The sequence below is a fragment of the Scyliorhinus torazame genome, chromosome 4, assembly GCF_047496885.1.
Source record: "Scyliorhinus torazame isolate Kashiwa2021f chromosome 4, sScyTor2.1, whole genome shotgun sequence".
Lineage (NCBI taxonomy): Eukaryota > Metazoa > Chordata > Chondrichthyes > Carcharhiniformes > Scyliorhinidae > Scyliorhinus > Scyliorhinus torazame.
In genome coordinates this window covers 231,328,674-231,348,310 of record NC_092710.1, presented here as the reverse complement: position 1 = coordinate 231,348,310, position 19,637 = coordinate 231,328,674, and the positions used below count along the sequence as shown (strand labels likewise).

At 47.8% G+C, this 19,637-nt stretch overlaps 2 protein-coding genes across 3 annotated transcripts in view; one reads left to right on the top strand and one right to left on the bottom strand.

Annotated features, from left to right (window-relative positions):
• The window catches only part of nt5dc1 (5'-nucleotidase domain containing 1), a 764,356-nt gene that overhangs the window by 653,745 nt on the left and 90,974 nt on the right, over positions 1-19,637 (bottom strand). The window lies entirely within an intron of this gene.
• LOC140411198 (uncharacterized) overlaps positions 1-19,637 on the top strand; it is an 83,429-nt gene that overhangs the window by 48,904 nt on the left and 14,888 nt on the right. The window lies entirely within an intron of this gene.

The following is a 19,637-nucleotide window of genomic DNA, read 5'->3' as shown; positions in this document are numbered from 1 at the left end:
CCTTAGGTAAAAAAGAACAAAATCAAATGTGAGAACCGCATTTTTCTTTTCCACGATGCATACCACAGGACCATGTTGTTAAAGTTTTACTGAAAGACAACGAACCACACTCATACTTCCAATGTAGCAAAACTGACCAACATTTAAGTTGATTCATAGCCACAAATTGTATTAAATATATTGTCAATGAAACATGCTGCCAAGCACGCATATAATAAATGTATTTTATGTGCTCTCTATACTGTCACACGTTGTTGATAGACTCGGAAGTAAAACAGCAGCAGCAAAAAAAAATTGTGAGATGAAAACATGCAAATCAAAAGTCAGGAGAGTGGCTGGAGAATTATCAATCAGAAACTCTTCACAAATTGCTGACAACAAACTGATCCTGAGAAACATGGTATGTTCAGGTGTGCCGTCCTCCCTCCGTGCTCCACTGGAGCATTAACTTGGGTTTTGTGCTCAAATCTCTGCAGTGAGCCTTGAAGCCACAGCCTCCTGGTTCAATTCTGAGAGCACTATCAGCGAGCCACAGTTGACACTTAATGGACTAAGTGACCAGGTAATCTAATATAATACACAAGTAAAATTTTATGCATTCCTGTACCGTCTGCTGACTACGGGTCAGCAAGGTGGCACAGTGGTCAGCACTGCTGCCTCACAGCGCCAGGGACTTGAATTCGATTCAGGACTTGGGTGACTGTGTGGAGTTTGCACATTCTCCGTGCGTTTCCTCCGGGTGCTCCGGTTTCCTCCCACAGTCCAAAGTTATGCAGGTTAGGTGGGGTCACGGGATTAGGGCGGGTGTTTGATGGGTCGACTGGCCTCCTTCCATGGATTCTGTACGTTGTACAGTTTAATGTTATTAGGCAAAAGGGGCAACAGGTTTGTTGGGGTTTTGTGAAAATTAAAGTAGTTTGCAGTACATCAGTTGATCTTTGTAGCCTCGAAAAATCCTTGCAATTTACACAGGGTAGAAAGTGTGAACTACCGGTGTTGGTTAGGTGGTTATCTTTTGAAATGTGAAAAACACATAACAATAATTCAAATTAAATCAACATGGCTTGTGTTATTGAATGAATTAATTCTTCAAGAATAACTTCAACTACAATCAAATCATTTTAAAAAACCATCATTGTTTGCATCCAATTCAAAAAGTTAAATGGATTCACGGAGTCATCATTGTAAGGATCCCCATCTGCATCAGATTTGGTGCTTCTGATATCAGAATTTCTTCCATTCCACTGATTGAATTGGATATTCCACATCTCTTGATGATCAGATGATAGCTTGCACATTAATGACATCCCATGATTTGCGAACAAAACAAAATCTCAAGCAGGGCAGCACACTTATTTGCACTCTTCGTGAAGGTTTTATCTCCATTATTCTATTCCGTTCAGCATGAACTTGATCCTTAAATATCTTGTTGAGGAATACATCCAAAGTTTACATGATGGCTAAGATCTCTTGGTATAAATGCAATTTGGGTGTTATTTCACTGCAGGTACCTCTGGATCTCAGTTTATATATCTGAACATGCCCCACACCAATGAGCTGTGTTCTTTGCGCGAGGCACCTGGTTATCTATCCCATAAAAACTCCTGCAGGGAGTCTGATTTTTGGAATATATATATATATATATATATGTATTAGAATTATTTTTTTTAAATTTAGAGTACCCAATTTGTTTATTTCCCCAATTAAGGGGCAATTTAGCGTGGCCAATCCACCTACCCTACACATCTGTTTGGATTATGGGGGGGTGACATCCACGCAGACACAGCGAGAATGTGCAAACTCCACACGGACAGTGTCACAGGGCTGGAATCGAACGTGGGACCTCTGTGTCGTGAGGCAGCAGTGCTAAGCACTGCACCACCGTGCTGCCCTTATGTGCTTGAAAATTAATTAACTTTTTGCCTAGGCATTCTACAGCCTTCAGGACTCTAAATTTGGAGTTCACAACTTTAGATCGTAACCTCTCCCTCCATCTTGCTCTAGAACATAGAACATAGAACAATACAGCGCAGTACAGGCCCTTCGGCCCACGATGTTGCACCGAAACAAAAGCCATCTAACCTACACTATGCCATTATCATCCATATGTTTATCCAATAAACATTTAAATGCCCTCAATGTTGGCGAGTTTACTACTGTAGCAGGTAGGGCATTCCACGGCCTCACTGCTCTTTGCGTAAAGAACCTACCTCTGACCTCTGTCCTATATCTATTACCCCTCAGTTTAAAGCTATGTCCCCTCGTGCCAGCCATATCCATCCGCGGGAGAAGGCTCTCACTGTCCACCCTATCCAACCCCCTGATCATTTTGTATGCTGTGTTTCTTTTTTGGGGGGGCTGGCTGTTTCTTTCTTCATCCCTACACGTTGTATTCAATGGCGGCTATTTGGTCATTCTCACCTCACCTAGCTAAAACATTTTGGGCGGGATTCTCCAACCTCCCGCCGGGTCAGAGAATCGCGCGAAGCCTCTCCGATGCGTGCCAAAACGGGCGCCCGCGCATGGCTCCCGGCCGCACGGAGAATCGCCAAAAACAGCCGTGGTGGCGATTCTCCGATGGGGCAGGGATTCTCCGGGCCGGATGGGCAGAAGTCCCACCGACGTGACCAGAGGTCACGCCGGCTCCATTCTAACATGCTGTTAGTCGTGCTGGCTGACGCCGCGGGAAGATGTGGCTGACGGCGTGGAGCGGCCCCCCGGGGGGGGGGGGGGGGGGGGGGGGGGGGGTTTGACGGCATTGGGAGTGGGGAGTCCGGGAGAGGGAGCGGCACGGCCGTGTCTGCGGGCAGTGTGGGGGAGGCTGCCGGGGTGGGGGGAGGGGGGGGGGCACACATGAGAGGGTGGGGGTGGGGGAGGGGCCGGGGTGGGGAAGGAGCCGTGGGGGCAACAAAGGCTGCTGGCAGCCATGGTCCGCCATGGCAGGGCGGATCCAACGGCCAGACCCCATGACGGCGGACACGCGGCTGTTCACCCAACCCGTTCGCTGTCCCAGCACAGGTGGCCCGGCCGTCCTGGCGTGTGCCAGACCCCCCTCCCACCAAATTGGTGGCACCCACCAGTGGGTAGGTCCAGGGCGGCACACACGGCAGCCCCCCGTGAACGCAGTGCCACCAGACAGTGGCCCTGACAGGGGGACGGCCGACAGGTCTCAGGGCATTGAGGGGCCAGGGGCGGAGCGCATGCCGGCAACCGGGGCGGCCATGTAGCCCATGGCACCTGGTGGCAGAGAGGGGTATACCAGTGCTGAAACCCTGTCTACTCCCACCCACTACAGATCGTACAATATTTAGCCATCCTCCAGCGTTGTTGGCTGCGGTGGTGGGAGCTGCTGCCCTGCATGAGGCCCAGTGGGAGCTGGAGCACGGACGTGACAGGGAGGTGGCGGAGCCTGTTGTAGAGCAGCAGGCTGCAGTGGGGCACGTGCAAGCCGTCCAGGCCGCAGGGCCACACGCCCAAGAGGCGCAGGAGGAGCACCACGCCGTGCGGGAGCCACAGCAGGAGGATGACGAAGAGGAGGAGGAGGGTGTGCCACGACCAGGGAGGCATATGGTGCGACAACGTGTGTACCGGCCCCGCATGTCCTTCGAGGACCTCCCGGACAGGGCGTGCAGGATGAGACTCCAGAGCCGTGAGACCGTCGCCCACATCGGCCACCTGGTGGCACACCTGGCACCCGGTTTGGGGGGGGGGGGGGCCGAGGTGGCGCAGGGTTCCGGCACCCCGCTGCAAGCGGAGCCGGAACGGGCCTCACCACCTCCTCCTCCCTCGGGGTGCCCGGTGGTCCCCGGGGCTCTTCATAGGATGGGAGTGCAGGCAGATCCAGCACCCAGGGCACCACCATCACCTGGCGCTGCCAGTCCTGGAGGCCTGCGCTGGTATCGACCAGGGTCTAGACGTTCGCAGCCATGGAGATCAGGGAATTCGCCATCCCTGTATGGCTCTGTACAACGCCGTCCATCACCCGGGCAATGCGCTGATGCTCTCAGCGATGGCCTGCTGAGACCGGTTATTGAGAGCCTCGGTGATGTTCAGCTGGCCCTGGCTCATAATGCTGGTGAGACGCCAGTCCTGTCCTGGGCCGCGGAGGCCGCGTGCACAGATAGCCCCAGGCCTTGCAAACTCAGTCCCATGCCCGACACCCTCGCCACCATTGTCTCCACAGCGGACACCACCCGTGCGGTGTTGGCCTGTGTGGCACTCATGACCGGCACCATTTCCTGCTCCAGGATGCGGATGCACTCCTGCACTTGCATCTGCAAGTGCTGGAAACCGGCCGTCACATTCTCACACCCCTGGGTCCCTGACTGCATTGGGTCTAAGTGCGGGAGGGGGAACTCCAGGAACCCAGGACCCGTCTGGGCTGCTCCTACCTCCACCTGCTGTACCGGAGCGGCTGTGTGGTGCACACCAGTTAGTGTCCCAGAAGCCTCACAACTAAAATGTTCAACTGAGCTGAGAGTATCTGCGGTGGCGGAGGGTGCAGGGGACAGCTGTGACACAACCCCTGCGGTCAGGAGTCCCCTGGGGTGCCATGTCCTATATGTCAGTCCCCTCCGTGGTGGCGTCATGTTGTGTTCTTTCATGTCTGTCTGTGCCCTGTGCGCTAGTGTCCTGTGTCGTCATGTCGTGCCTGTCTGTCCCCTGTGTGCTGGTATCCTGGGTCGTCGTGTCGTCACTGGACTGGGCCGGAGGGCTGTTGTTGGAGCTGCCCTCCCCGTCGCTGCTGGAGTCCCCGAGGGCTGGTCGCCCAGGCGCTGGCCGGGGACGGTGTAAGCCTGATGCACCCGGTTTATCTGCGTCAGCTGGCCGTCCAGCCACTGGATGCGGGCAGTGTCTGCCAGGTGCTCTGGATCGGTCACCGTGTGGCCCTGCGACACCATCACGGTTAGGCAGGTGCAGGGGGGTGAGAGTCGCGGTACAGGTTAAGGGGGGGGGGGGGGCGAGGGCTGCGGGGAGAGGGCTGCGGGGAGAGGGCTGCGGGGAGAGGGCTGCGGGGAGAGGGCTGCGGGGAGAGGGCTGCGGGGAGAGGGCTGCGGGGAGAGGGCTGCGGGGAGAGGGCTGCGGGGAGAGGGCTGCGGGGAGAGGGGATCTCACTTGGTGGCGCATCCCCGATCTCAGCATGGGCAATCTCCCGGTTCTCGGGTGCACCAGCTATGTTCAGTGCCCTCTGCTCGTGCACGGTGAGAGGCCGCATGTCAGGTTCACCCCCTCCGGTTCAGGCATGCTGTCGCTGGTTATTGTCGTTCTTCTCCTTGGGGGGGGGGGGGGGGGGGGGGGCCACGGCCAATGCAGCTTGCATGGGTGGCTGCAGCCATGCAGATCATGGCTGTGGTTGTACCATCCCCCTGGGGAGGGTTGGGTGTCACACGTTGGGGGGGAGTTTGTGCATTGGGCACATTGCTGGGTACCCACCCTGACTGCCCTCGGTGAGCTTTTTGTGACACTGCTCGCCAGTCCTGAGTGTCACCGCGATGGCACTGACGGCCACGCCCACCTCCGTCCACAGACGCCAGACCTCGTTGGATGGGACCCTCTGGCCGGGTCCAAGGTACAGAAACACCCTCTCCTCTCCTCGAGGGCGTCCAGGAGCGTCTCCAGGTCGTGGTCGGTGAACCGGGGGGGCTGTTCAGCGTGGCGCCATGTTGCTCCATCGGCGGCCTGTGCGCTCGCGTCGTTTTGTGTGCGACGCAGCGACGCATCAATTGCGTGGCGTCGCGTCTCTGCCGCTGCTCTGAGGCCGCGCCGCCGCGCTTCCCGTCGCGCTCCTGCTAGCCCACTTGTATGGCGCAGAATGGGGTCCCGGAATGAGCGCTGACCGCGGAGAGAAACACTCCCGTTTTGACTCCGGCGCCGACCCTCTGCCGTCGGAGCAGAGAATCGCTTCCAATATTTCTTTACTGTATCCATTACCACTCCCTCTTACTTTTACAACATAAATCCTTGGCTACTTAATTTTTCCTGCCTTATATCCTGTCACTTATGTTCTCTTTTATTCTTCCTACTCTTCCCCTTCCACTGACATCAAACATCAAACCTGTTACTTTTCTACCTTTTTTCAGTTCAATGGAACGCCATCAACTTGAAATATTTTCTCTCCAGAGATGCCAAGCGTATCCAGAATCTTTTGCAGGCTAGTACCATCACGAATCTGGTCTTCTTGCGTCCTGTGGTTTCATTAGAACTGTTTTCACTCCACAGTTCAGTTGCTAGGCACATCAAATTTCATGGATGTTTCATTCATGCTACCAGTGTGACCTAATGGGTGCTTGGGCTTTTGTCACTCCATGGTGAATCGCTGGAAACTGGGCATTAAGGCAACAAAGTCTTTTGGTAGTCTCTGACCAATCTTGGTCCTCAGCCACAATATTAGACATTTTCTTTCCATAAAGTGGCTACACAAACTAACTATTACTCTGAAAGGGGCTATTCACAGTAACTTCACTGAAGTCTACTTGTGACAATAAGCGATTATTATTATTAAATCTTTGCTGGACTGAAGAATCCATATGCATTTCATTTCTAGAGACCATGTAACCATTGACACTTTTCTACAACCCTTTCTAATACATACTTCTCAAGATCAGGCCAGTGGCTAACCCATGTTCTCAAGATACATTTGGTCTTGGGCATCTTCCTCCAAACATTTTTCTTCTTCCACTTGCGCAATAGTTTCTCCCCAACACTTTTTGCCTTGCCGCACGCACCAAAGTTACTTGAAAATTTAACAAATGTCCCAGTGTTAAGCTTTAAATCGTCTTTGCACCACATTCCTTTTCCCTGAGGACCCATTGAAACATGGACAACATTTAGGAAGCATCACAAAACTTAAATTATACCATTAACACTGCCTGCGGAAGACATTGCACATTAAGTGCGAAGATGGGCGCAATAACTCCAGTGTCCTCTCACAGGCAAGTTACCGTGGGGGCAATGATCATCCACCAGCACTTTCATTGGGTTGGTCATAAAGTTTGGATGTCCAATACCAGGCTCCCAAAACAGTTGTTCTTCTCCCAAGTCAGTCAGAGTAGACGCACCAGAGGAGCTCAGAATAAGAATTTTAGGATGTACTGAAAGCCAACATACAGAGATGTAACACTGACATCAACTCCTGGGAGACCATTTGAACCAGAATGTGGCAGAGCCTATGGGAAGGATCTCAGCATTTTGAGATCCAACGATTACAAATGAAGAGGAAAAGCAAAAACGGCAAAAAGGGTACGCTGACCCGAAATGATAATACACAATCAGACAACCGACAGTACAACAAATGCCCTACACGCCATAAAGTCTACTGATCCCGAATTGGCCTCAGCCAACATCGAACTCATGGAAGACAATAACCTTTGCTCGCGAGAGACAGCAATATTAATAATACTTTACCTGTCTATTTAGATGATGCATCATACCATAAAATCCCTACAGTGCAGGAGGCAGCCATTCAGCCCATCGAGTCTGCACCATTCCTCTGAAAGAGGCCCACTCCATCCCCGTAACTGCACTTAACATGCTCATCTTTGCACTGTGGAAGGAAACCCATGACACAGGGAGAATGTACAAACTCCACACAGTCACCAGAATTGAACTTGGGTCACTGGTGCTGTGAGGCAGCAATGCTAACCACTGTGCCATTCCTAAACTGCTGCTTCTTAATAAAGTACCTTAAAATTACTCGCCTGCCTATCTTCGGTACCTATGGTTCCCAAACCCAAAATCTTAGTTAGTTCAACATATATAGATCCCCCAATTTCTGGCGATCAGCTTTTGAATACACAACGGTGCTCAATTTTGCCCAATTTTGGGAACAGTGCAGAGTTGCCAATAAAGCAGTGTTCTTCAAACTCTGGGGTGTGAGGTGGGTCACGGAGCAAATCCCTGCGCTGCAGCCGGCTTTTAATAACGCTGGCTGCAAGCAGTCTTTAAAATGGCTGTGAGCATGTAAAAAATAAATCGTCCACGCATGCGCAGTGCGGATGCTATTTTTTTTAAACGGTCGCAGCTTTTTGTTTTACAAGTTTGGGGGGTTTTATTCATTTTATTTTTATTTTTTCCATTAATTTTATTTATTTATTTATTTTTTACAAGTTCGGAGGAGGTTTATTCATTTTATTCATTTAATTTTTTTTCCATTAATTTTATTCATTTTATTTATTTTTGTTTTACAAGTTCGGGGGGGTTTTATTTAATAAAAGTTTACAGGAAAAAAAATGCAGAACTTTGTACAGATAGAGACTCCATACTTTCCGACACCGGAAGGCTTCACCTTCATCCAACAGGTTCCATTGGAGGAGCGTGTACGAGGGCCAAATGGACCCAAAACCATTTCCTCCATTTTTATCAGCAGCAAACATGGTAAGAGAAAATGGTGGGTCGCTCAGGTCGGCCGGGTTGGGTCCCAAAGGTCGGCCGGGTTGGGTCCCAAAGGTCGGCCGGGTTGGGTCCCAAAGGTCGGCCGGGTTGGGTCCCAAAGGTCGGCCGGGTTGGGTCCCAAAGGTCGGCCGGGTTGGGTCCCAAAGGTCGGCCGGGTTGGGTCCCAAAGGTCGGCCGGGTTGGGTCCCAAAGGTCGGCCGGGTTGGGTCCCAAAGGTCGGCCGGGTTGGGTCCCAAAGGTCGGCCGGGTTGGGTCCCGAAGGTCGGCCGGGTTGGGTCCCGAAGGTCGGCCGGGTTGGGTCCCGAAGGTCGGCCGGGTTGGGTCCCGAAGGTCGGCCGGGTTGGGTCCCGAAGGTCGGCCGGGTTGGGTCCCGAAGGTCGGCCGGGTTGGGTCCCGAAGGTCGGCCGGGTTGGGTCCCGAAGGTCGGCCGGGTTGGGTCCCGAAGGTCGGCCGGGTTGGGTCCCGAAGGTCGGCCGGGTTGGGTCCCGAAGGTTGGCTGGTTGGTAAAAATGGGTCCCCGGAAAATAAGTTTGAAGAACACTGCATTAAAGTGTCTGAAGCATTGACTACCTGCATTTTAATTGCAGCATAATTTGCCACCAGCCATGTGCCTGGATCAAAATTGCCATATAATAGTGACGAACAAAACACTGAAAAATACAACAACTTTTCCTTTGTATTTTACTCTTGACTACTTCCAACACAAACATAATAATCAACTCTTTTTTTGCCATAAAACGGAAACAACGTCCAGTGCAATTAAGCAATTTCAAAAACTTAACAATTATAACACAAAATGGCTTCCTGCATTGTAAAGGATCATTATACAACACAAATAGCAGCATTACAAGAAACAAAACCCAAGAACTGAAAAACAAGGGAAACAGAAGATGGCACAACACAATCATAACATCTCATTACTCTGGTCGATCAACGTAATCCAACGACAATCATTCTGAATGAACCAGATTATATGCAATTGCTGTACACATCCTGTCATGTCACTTGTATATAGTGCACACTTCCTGATCACATGTCAAACGTTCCACGTTAGTGTACCTTCCAACTTACTGCAAGCAATGCCATGGGAGATTTCCTAGCATATGTACATATCGGGCAGGATTTACTGGCTCTTCATACCGTTGGGAATTTCCGGTCCCACGCTGGCGCATGGGTTTCCTGGTAGATCCAGCTGGCAGGCTGCCTCTGCCGCTGGAAACATGCAGCAAGCTGGTGGGAAAATCCCACCCATAGACTTTGGACATTGCTGAAATGAGAGACATGTTACCCAAGTTTTTGTCTTGCACTCATCAGAATAAATTTAAGAATGTTAAATTTTGAAGCAACCACAACAATTTATATGACAACCCCAAAAGGCTGTTTTGACTGTGAGGCGTTGCCAGGAAGAAAGCAACAGGGAACAACAACACCTCAAGTTTTAACTGCAATTAATGCATAAATAGCCATTAAAGTCTCAAAAAAGCAAATAATGGTATAACCTTAGCCCAAATAGTTGGCATTAAATATAATATGCTGCAGTGATTCACTGTTATAAGATGATAAGATATAGGAGGCAGAGTAGGTCTAATGAACCCTCAAAATAGCTCCTCCAATTGATAAGATCATAGCTAAAAGGCAACCTCAATCTGCCATATACACATTGTCCGAACATTCACAACCTTCGGAGTAAAAATTCCCAACTCTCTGAACGAGGAAATTACTACTCATCTCGACCCCTTTATCCTGAGACTATGCTTCCGAGTTCTAGACTCGCAGCTAGGGAATACAGTCTCTACAACCTCACCGGTAGAGGCTAGAGGCTGTAAATTGTTTCAAGTATCTGGGAATATATATAGACCAGAAGCTGAGCTTCTTTGATAATATCAACTTAAAAGCGTTAGGAGTAAGTCAAAATGTTTTGGCGAAGGCAAGTAAAGTCTGGCAGAGACAATCTTAACATTCAACATGAGTCTGGCATGGTAGCCAGAGTGTGAAATGAAAAAGTAAGCTGACCAGAATGGTCAACATTACATAAGAACATAAGAACTAGGAGCAGGAGTAGGCCATCTGGTCTCTCGGGCCTGCTCCGCCATTCAATGAGATCATGGCTGATCTTTTGTGGACTCAGCTCCACTTTCCGGCCCGAACACCATAACCCTTAATCCTTTTATTCTTCAAAAAACTATCTAACGTTATCTTAAAAACATTGAATGAAGGAGCCTCTACTGCTTCACTGGGCAAGGAATTCCATAGATTCACAACCCTTTGGGTGAACAAGTTCCTCCTAAGCTCAGTCCTAAATCTACTTCCCCTTATTTTGAGGCTATGCCCCCTAGTTCTGCTTTCACCCACTAGTGGAAACAACCTGCCCGCATCTATCGTATCTATTCCCTTCATAATCTTATATGTTTCTATAAGATCCCCCCTCATCCTTCTAAATTCCAACGAGTACAGTCCCAGTCTACTCAACCTCTCCTCGTAATCCAACCCCTTCAACTCTGGGATTAACCTAGTGAATCTCCTCTGCACACCCTCCAGTGCCAGTGCGTCCTTTCTCAAGTAATAAGACCAAAACTGAACACAATACTCCAGGTGTGGCCTCACTAACACCTTATACAATTGCAGCATAACCTCCCTCGTTTAAACTCCATCCCTCTAGCTATGAAGGACAAAATTCCATTTGCCTTCTTAATCACCTGTAAACCAACTTTTTCCGACTCATGCACTGGCACACCCAGGTCTCTCTGCACAGCAGCATGTTTTAATATTTTATCATTTAAATAATAATCCCTTCTTGTTGTTATTCCTACCAAAATGGATAACCTCACATTTGTCAACATTGTATTCCATCTGCCAGACCCTAGCCCATTCACTTAGCCTATCCAAATCCCTCTGCAGACTTCCAGTATCCTCTGCATTTTTTGCTTTACCACTCATCTTAGTGTCGTCTGCAAACTTGGACACATTGCCCTTGGTCCCCAACTCCAAATCATCCATGTAAATTGTGAACAATTATGGGCCCAACACTGATCCCTGAGGGACACCACTAGTTACTGATTGCCAACCAGAGAAACACCCATTAATCCCCACTCTTTGCTTTCTATTAATTAACCAATCCTCTATCCATGCTTTACCCTTAATGCCTTGCCCATCACTACCTCCTTAGTGATAACAATCATCTCAAGGTCCTCACCTGTCACAGCCTCATTTCTATCAGTCACTGGCATGTTATTTGTGTCTTCCACTGTGAAGACCGACCCAAAAAACCTGTTCAGTTCCTCAGCCATTTCCTCATCTCCCATTATTAAATCTCCCTTCTCATCCTCTAAAGGACCATTATTTACCTTTGCCGCTCTTTTTTGTTTTATATATTTGTAGAAACCTTTACTATCTGTTTTTATATTCTGAGCAAGTTTACTCTCATGATCTATTTTACTCTTCTTTATAGCTTTTTTAGTAGCTTTCTGTTGCCCCCTAAAGATTTCCCAGTCCCATAGTCTCCCACTAATTTTTGCCACGTTGTATGCTTTTTCCTTCAATTTGATACTCTCCCTTATTTCCTTAGATATCCACGGTCGATTTTCCCTCTTTCTACCGTCCTTCCTTTTTGTTGGTATAAACCTTTGCTGGGCACCGTGAAAAATCGCTTGGAAGGTTCGCCACTGTTCCTCAACTGTTTCACCATAAAGTCTTTGCTCCCAGTCTACCTTAGCTAGTTCTTTGCAGGTAAAATTATTAGTAGACAGCAAACAAAGCTCTATAATGTATTTAACAACACAGTTAAGAGGAAAGCTCAGGCCATCATTGGTGATCCCTTGCACTCATTATATCATCAATTTGAAAGGATTCCTTTGGGCCGGCGCTTTAGAATGCCCATTGCTATGAAAAATCTGTTGAAGAGGTATTTTGTTCCAGTTCCATAAGCTTACGAAATAACATGAATAAAAACAGTAAGGTAAATTTACATTATTTTAAGTGCAGAAAATGCTTTCACGGCAGAGTGCAATGTGTTCTGTTTGCATGGTATGGATGTGTTCTATGCGCACAAATTTATGAATGCAGGTATACATGAAATAGTTATTGTTTTTAACTAATGACTGTATGATGGGTCACATTGGAGGTGAAGCCAAAGACAAATTCCCACTTCTGCATGGACAACAAAGTTCTATTCTTTCTACTGTCAAGAACTTCTTGAATCATATATCTTTCATTCACATCACCTGCAAAGAATGCAGGATCATTCAACTCATTCGCTCCTAAGATAACCTTCTCATCCAGGAATCATCTGCTAAACCTTAATTGCAAACCCTCGAAGATAAATATATCCTTCCTAATGTGCAGAAAGCAAAAGCTCGACAGCACTCCAGGCATTAGTCCTGTATAAATGAAGCAATACATCTGGTCTCTTCTAATAAAGGCCAACATACCATTTGTCATCCTAATTGCTAGCTGCTTCTAGTATGTTAACTGTGTTTATTGTATGATGACACCAAATCCATGTGAACGACATCTTTCTAATGGTTTCTCACCACGTAAAAAGTACTGTTTTTTTTTTAACCAAAATGTTAATAATCTCTCAATTTCCCACAGGATGCTCCATCTGTCACCTTTTTGCTCATTGATGTAACCGGTCTAAATCCCTCTTCAGTCTTTGCACCCTCCATACATATCCCACCTAGCTTTGCATCATCAAACTTTGATGCATTACACTTGATCCTTTCATCGAAGACATTAATATTGATTGCAAAAATCTATGGTTCTTGTATTAATCCTTGTGATACCCCACTATTAACAGCTTGCCAACCTGAAAACAAACAAACATTTTGTTCCATCCCCATTTGTCCTTCAAACAATTCTCTATCCATATTAATTTATTACATCTAACATCATATGCCTTCATCTTATGCAGCATTCCTTCGAGTGGCAACCTATCAAATAACTTTAGAAAATCAAAATTTACTACAATTGTTCCCCTTTATCTATCCTGATAGTTTGCACCGTCAAAAAAATTCTAATGGATTTGAGAAATGTGATCTTTTTTTCACAAAACCCATGCTGGCTTTGCCTAATCATCATGGTTTTCTAATTGCTGTAACCACTTCCTTAATAACTGATTTTTCAATGACTGACAATGTTTCCGGCTTACAAACAGCAACTCAAGCGTGCTGAGCCAGTCAAGAAAACCGTGGAGTGTTGGTCCAAGGACAATGCATCAGAGGACGTCCTCCGCGACTGCTTGGAGTCTGTGGACTGGTCCATATTCAAGGCTGCTGCAGCTAACCTGGACGAGTACGCAACCATCTTCACAGACTTCATCAGTAAGTGTGTCGAGGACTGTGTACCAAAGAAGACAGTACGAGTATTCCCCAATCGAAAACCCTGGCTTAACCGAAGGGTTCACTCCCTGCTGAAGCCCCGGACTGAGGCGTTCAAATCTGACGACCCCAACCTATATATGAAATCTAGGTACGACGAACGTAAGCCATCAGGGATGCCAAAAGGTAGTACCAGATCAAACTAGAGTCCCGGGACAACACAAACCCATGACGTCTATGGCAGGGCTTAAACGAGATTACGGGCTACAAAGCAGAGCTAGGTGGAATCTCAGGGCTGGAGCATCCCTCCCTGATGAACTGAACAAGTTCTATGCCCGCTTTGAACAGACAGCCAAAACATCAGTGCCACCCGCCCCAATAGCCCTGGACACACCCATACCCACTATTACAGCCTCAGAAGCAAGAGTTGCCTCCTTGAAAGTGAAGCCGCGGAAAGCGACGGGCCCCAACGGAGTCCCTGGGCGAGCACTCAGAGCCTGCGCAGACCAGCTGGTGAGTGTATTCGCAGACATCTTCAACACCTCACTTCTCCGCTCGGGGGTCCCCACCTCCTTCAAGAAGACCACCATACTGTCAGTACCAAAGAAGAACAAGGTAGCCTGCCTCAATGACTACCGACCGGTGACCCTGACATCTGTTGTCATGAAATAATCAACACCAGCCTCCCAGACGGTTTCAATCCATTGCAGTTCGCCTATAGCCGCAACCAGTCCACAGCAAATGCTATGTCCCTGGCCGAACAATCAACACTCAAACACCTCGACAACAAGGATACCTCGGTCAGACTGCTGTTCATGGACTACAATTCCACCTTCAACACCTTTATTCCAACAAGACTAATAACCAAACTCTGCAATCTTTGATTTGACCCCTCCTTGTGCAGCTGGAGCCTTGACTTCCTCACTAACAGACCGCAATCTGTCAGGATAGGTAACAGCTCCTCCCCTACAATAGTACTCAACACCGGGGTCCCGCAAAGATGTGTGCTCAGTGCTCTACTGTACTCCCTATTCACACACGACTATGTGGCAAGATTCAACTCCAATTCAATCTATAAGTTTGCGGATGATACAACAGTGCTGGGTGGTATCTCAAACAACGACGAATCAGACTACAGAAGGGAGATAGATCACTTGGTTGCATGGTGTACCAGAAACAACGAATGTCGACAAAACCAAAGAACTGATCATCGACTTCAGGATGCATAGCACAACCTCCCCCCACACCCCTGTCTACATCAATGGCTCTGAAGTGGAGATGGTCGGTACCTTTAAGTTCCTGGGATCACCATCACAACAGTCTGTCCTGGTCCACTCACATTGACGCAACAGTCAAGAAAGCCCAACAACGTCTCTACTTCCTACGGAAGCTAAAGAAATTCAGCATGTCTGCATTGACTCTCTCAGACTTCGACAGACTTGCCATAGAGAGCATCCTATCCAGCTGCATCACAGCCTGGTATCGCACCTGCTCGGTCCAAGATCGCAAGAAACTGCAGGGTGTGGTAAACCCAGCCCAACGCATCACACAAGCTTTCCACTCTCCCATTGATTCGGTCTACACCTTCCGCTGCCTCAGGAAGGCAGGCAGCATTGTCAGAGACCCCTCACACCAAGGCTTTGCCCTCTTCCAGACCCTTCCATCAGGCAGAAGATACAGAAGTCTGAAGATCCGCACATCCAAACACAAGGACAGCTTCTTCCGCACAGCTACTCGACTCTTCAACAACTCTCCATCAGGCTGATCTGTTCCCTGTAAGAACACTATTCACGACGCCCTATGCTGCTCTTGCTCCTGAATTTGCTTTGTTTGGCCCTTGTTCTGGGCCATAACCAATCACTATTTGTTGATGCACTTTGTCGGTTATTCTTTTCGTCGACTATGTGCGTACTGTGAACGTTCCCTCGGCCGCAGAAAAATACTTTTCACTGTCCTTCGGTAAATGTGACAATAAATATCAATCAATCAATAACTGACATGTACTTGCCCATGAATCGAGGTGCCAATTTCCAATTCGCTCAGAGCATTCCGAAATCTGGGGAATTGTGAAAAATCATGATCAATGCCCCCCTCTTAAGCCACCTTTTTTAGAACACATTAATTAATGTAGATAGTCAAATTCGGGGGATTTGTCAATTTTTAGTCACAGTAATTTCGCAGGGCTGGGTGGCAACTAGACCAGCAATGGAGAGGCCGTCAATCGAGGGAGAGCAGAGGCAAGGGGCGGATATGGGAGGCACGGTAGCAGTGGTTAGCACTGTTGCTTCAGTGCCAGGGTCCCAGGTTCGAATCACAGCTTGGGTCACTGTCTGTGCTGAGTCTACACGTTCTCGCCGTGTCTGTGTGAGTTTCCTCCGGGTGGTCCGGTTTCCTCCCACAAGTCCAGAAAGATGTGCTCGTTAGGTGAATTGGACATTCTGAATTCTCCCTCAATGCACTTGAACAGGTGTCAGAATGTGGCAAATAGGGACTTTTCACAGTAACTCCATGTCAGTGTTAATGTAAGCCTACTTGTGACACTAATAAAGATTATTATTATTAGATAAAGCCAGCAGCAGTCAGACAGCCAGCCGGATGGAGCACACACAGCCGACGAGGCTCAAGACCCAGCTACCCAAGTGAGAGGTGAGTAGTCGGTAGGTGCAAGGTCCAGGCAGGTGCCAGCGTGGTTTTCATGGAGCAGAGGGGCAACTCGACCAGAGGGCAAGGCTGAGAGTGTGGCGGGCTGGACAACTGGACTGATGAAAGCGAGAGCAGAGGCGAGGCCAGATAGCATTGTGCGAGTGGCGGGTGGGCAGGATCAGGAGGGCATTGATGTCATTAGAGGCACGTTTGACGTCACCAGAAGGTGGGGTGTGATGTGGGGGGTGAAGGGGGCCCCCAAAAGTGCAATTCTACTTCTGGAGACGCATTCTTGAACCACTGCATGCCAAGTGACATGGGTACACCCACGTTAGGAAGAGTGTGTCAGGATTTTGACCCAGCAACAGTGAAGGAATGGCAATATAGTTTCAAATCAGAAAGATATGTGGCTTGAAGGGGAAATTGCAGGTGCTGGTATTTCCATGCATCTGCTGCCTTTGGTAGCAGAGGTTTCAGGTTTGGAAGATGCTATTGAGTTGCTGAAGTGTATCTTGTATATGTTACACACTTCTACCACTGTACGCTGGTGGTGGAGGGGGTGAATGTTTAAGATGGTGGATAGGGTGACAATTAGTGGGTTGTTTGATGATGTTGAGCTCCTTGTGTTGTTAGAACTGCAGCATCCAGTCAAATGGAGAAATACTATCACTTGTGCTTTGAAAATGGTGGACATGCTTTGGGGTTTCAGAATGTGAATTACTTGCCGCAGAAGTTTTGCAGAAAATATACTTTAAAAATTTGCATATACGCGACTGTCGTGGGTTCAGTCCAAAGGACGACGGAAAGGATGCAGGAGCCCAATTGTAAACCAAGCATTTTGAAGGCAACCTGGTTAATGCCAAACAGTGGCAATTTAAAAATGATGTGAGAAAAGATTTGCTTAAAAGAACAGATAGAGGGGTTTAAAACAAGTAATTGAGAAGGTGCAATAGATTGGCTCTTGAAGGAGAATGCAGAGCAATGAGAAATATGGGAGCGAGGTGATGAAACAAAAAGAGCTCTCTAGAAAGTCTACTAGAAAGTCAGTCTAACGATTTAGGGGTGGAGATAGCTAGAAGGATATCACCCAACAACAGGAGTGGCAAAAAGATATGGTAGATATGGAAAATTAAGATTTGAAGTATGAAAACAAGGCATGTGAGGTGGACACAACAGTCTGCGGGTTACTCCTAGGGAAGGGGGGGGGGGGTCTAAAAATGACCAGTCGACAAGGTGGTGTCAAAAACGGGGGTACGGTGAGGGTAGGGTGTCGGAAATTTAAGGAGTTAATGGATTGGGAGGGAGCCCAGATAGTGGTAGTGAAGCATAAGTGGGAGGAAGAGCTGGGGAGGGAGGTAGAGGTTCTGTTGTGGGAGGAGGCTTTGAGGAGGGTGAACACATCCTCTGTGTGTGCTAGGCTTAGCCTTATTCAGTTCAAGGTGCTTCACAGAGCACATATGACTACGGCCAGGATGAGCAGGTTTTTTGAAGGGGTGGAGGATAGGCCTGGACGGTGCGCGGGTGGGCCCGCGAATCAAATCCACATGTTTTGGGCTGGTCCGAAGCTTGGGGAATTCTGGCAGGTGTTCGCCGAGGTTATTGGTTCAAATATTGTTTCAGATATTCGTTCCCTTATCACATGATGTCTCCATCTTGATATTGAAACAGGTGCACTCTTCTTGCTGAAAATTGTATTTATTTAATTTGTTATGTCGGTCTTGAAGGTGAAGGTGGTCACAAGTCCAGAAGTGGCGATCTTTGGAGTGACAACCCTGGAGTCCAGGGGGCGAGAGTCCGATGCACTGGCCTTTGCCTCCTTGGTAGCCAGGAGATGGATCCTATTGGAATGGCGGGACTCAGGGCCGCTGAAACCGGGGGTTTGGGTGAGTGACCTGGTAGAGTTCCTCAGGCTGGAGAAGATAAAGCTCGCCTGGCAGAATGGTGGGGTGTTAGGTATTTAGTCGTTTTGATTATTCGCAGCCCTGTTTGCTTGTTTGGTTTTATGGTTGTGTTAGATATATATATCTAACACAACCATGTGTGTGTGTGTGTGTGTGTGTGTGTGTGTGTCTTAATAAAAATATTTTTCATAAAAGTGACCAATCTTGCCTCCCTTGGTGCCTCGCATGTTAAACTTCTCAAACAACCAGAGCGTTAGTCTGGATCCATCCTTTAGAATTTCCCTCCACTGCCTATGACACTGAGGTCTTCCAAAGTCTCCTACTTTAAACCCTTTCTCGAGGATGGATCTGGTTTGATTGTAGAGGGATTTCCGTCCTCTAATGTTTCACTTTATTATGAAATGTCCTATCAAAAGTTGAATAATTAGTCTAAACCTGGAGTTGAAACGCCCATTTTTAAGTCATCTGCCATTCACACATACTTTGTCATTAATCAATCAAGCCTTTACACCATTTGTTCCCAATCTCATCCGAAGTTGTTTCACATGGCCAGTTCAATTCTACGAAGAAAGAAATCTAACAACACCAGAGGTTATAGTCAACATGTTTGTTTGGAATCAGTAGCTTTCAGAGCGCAGCCCCTTCATGAGGTGAAGGAGCCGCGCTCCGAAAGCTAGTGATTCCAAACAAACATGTTGGATTATAACCTGGTGTTGTAAGATTTCTTATTGTATGCAACCCAGTCCAACACTGGCATCTCCACATCATTCCCCCAAGAAACATTCCATCTCCAGAATTTAAAGCTAACCAGATCCAAGGGGGTTCAACAAATTGTCAAGAGTTGCAAACAAAAGCCTACATGACAGGCTTGGGGCACCTGGAGTGTTGACTTTGGGGCCAGTGGTGGGTGGAAAAATCATTGGTGGAAGCCTATACATTAACAGCATACAAGTCTGAAAAACCAGAGTGACTTTGACGGAGTCAAACAGAAATGACTTGGTCAGTCGCTAAGAGGACTTCAATCACTGTGGGCTTGACCACTCGCAGGCGAGTGTAGGTATATGTCTGCATGTCTGTTTAATGGAAGAAGTGTTTATGTTTTAATAATGTAACCTATAGTTGAAGTATATTAAGTCTTTACAGTATCGCATAATTCAAATTCATCCAAATAAATGGTTGTGGTTTGATTTTGATGTGACTGGTGTAGTCTTGCCCTTATTAAACCTGGTGTCTGACGTGAATAACAAACAAAGGCTACACGTATGAAGAAAGTATCAGACCATTATTGCATTACCTTTGCCATAAGCTTCTCTTATTTCTTGATTTCTAAATACCTGGTCTACCTGTAAGTTACAGGTGGATGAAATTAAAATATTTAACTGTAACA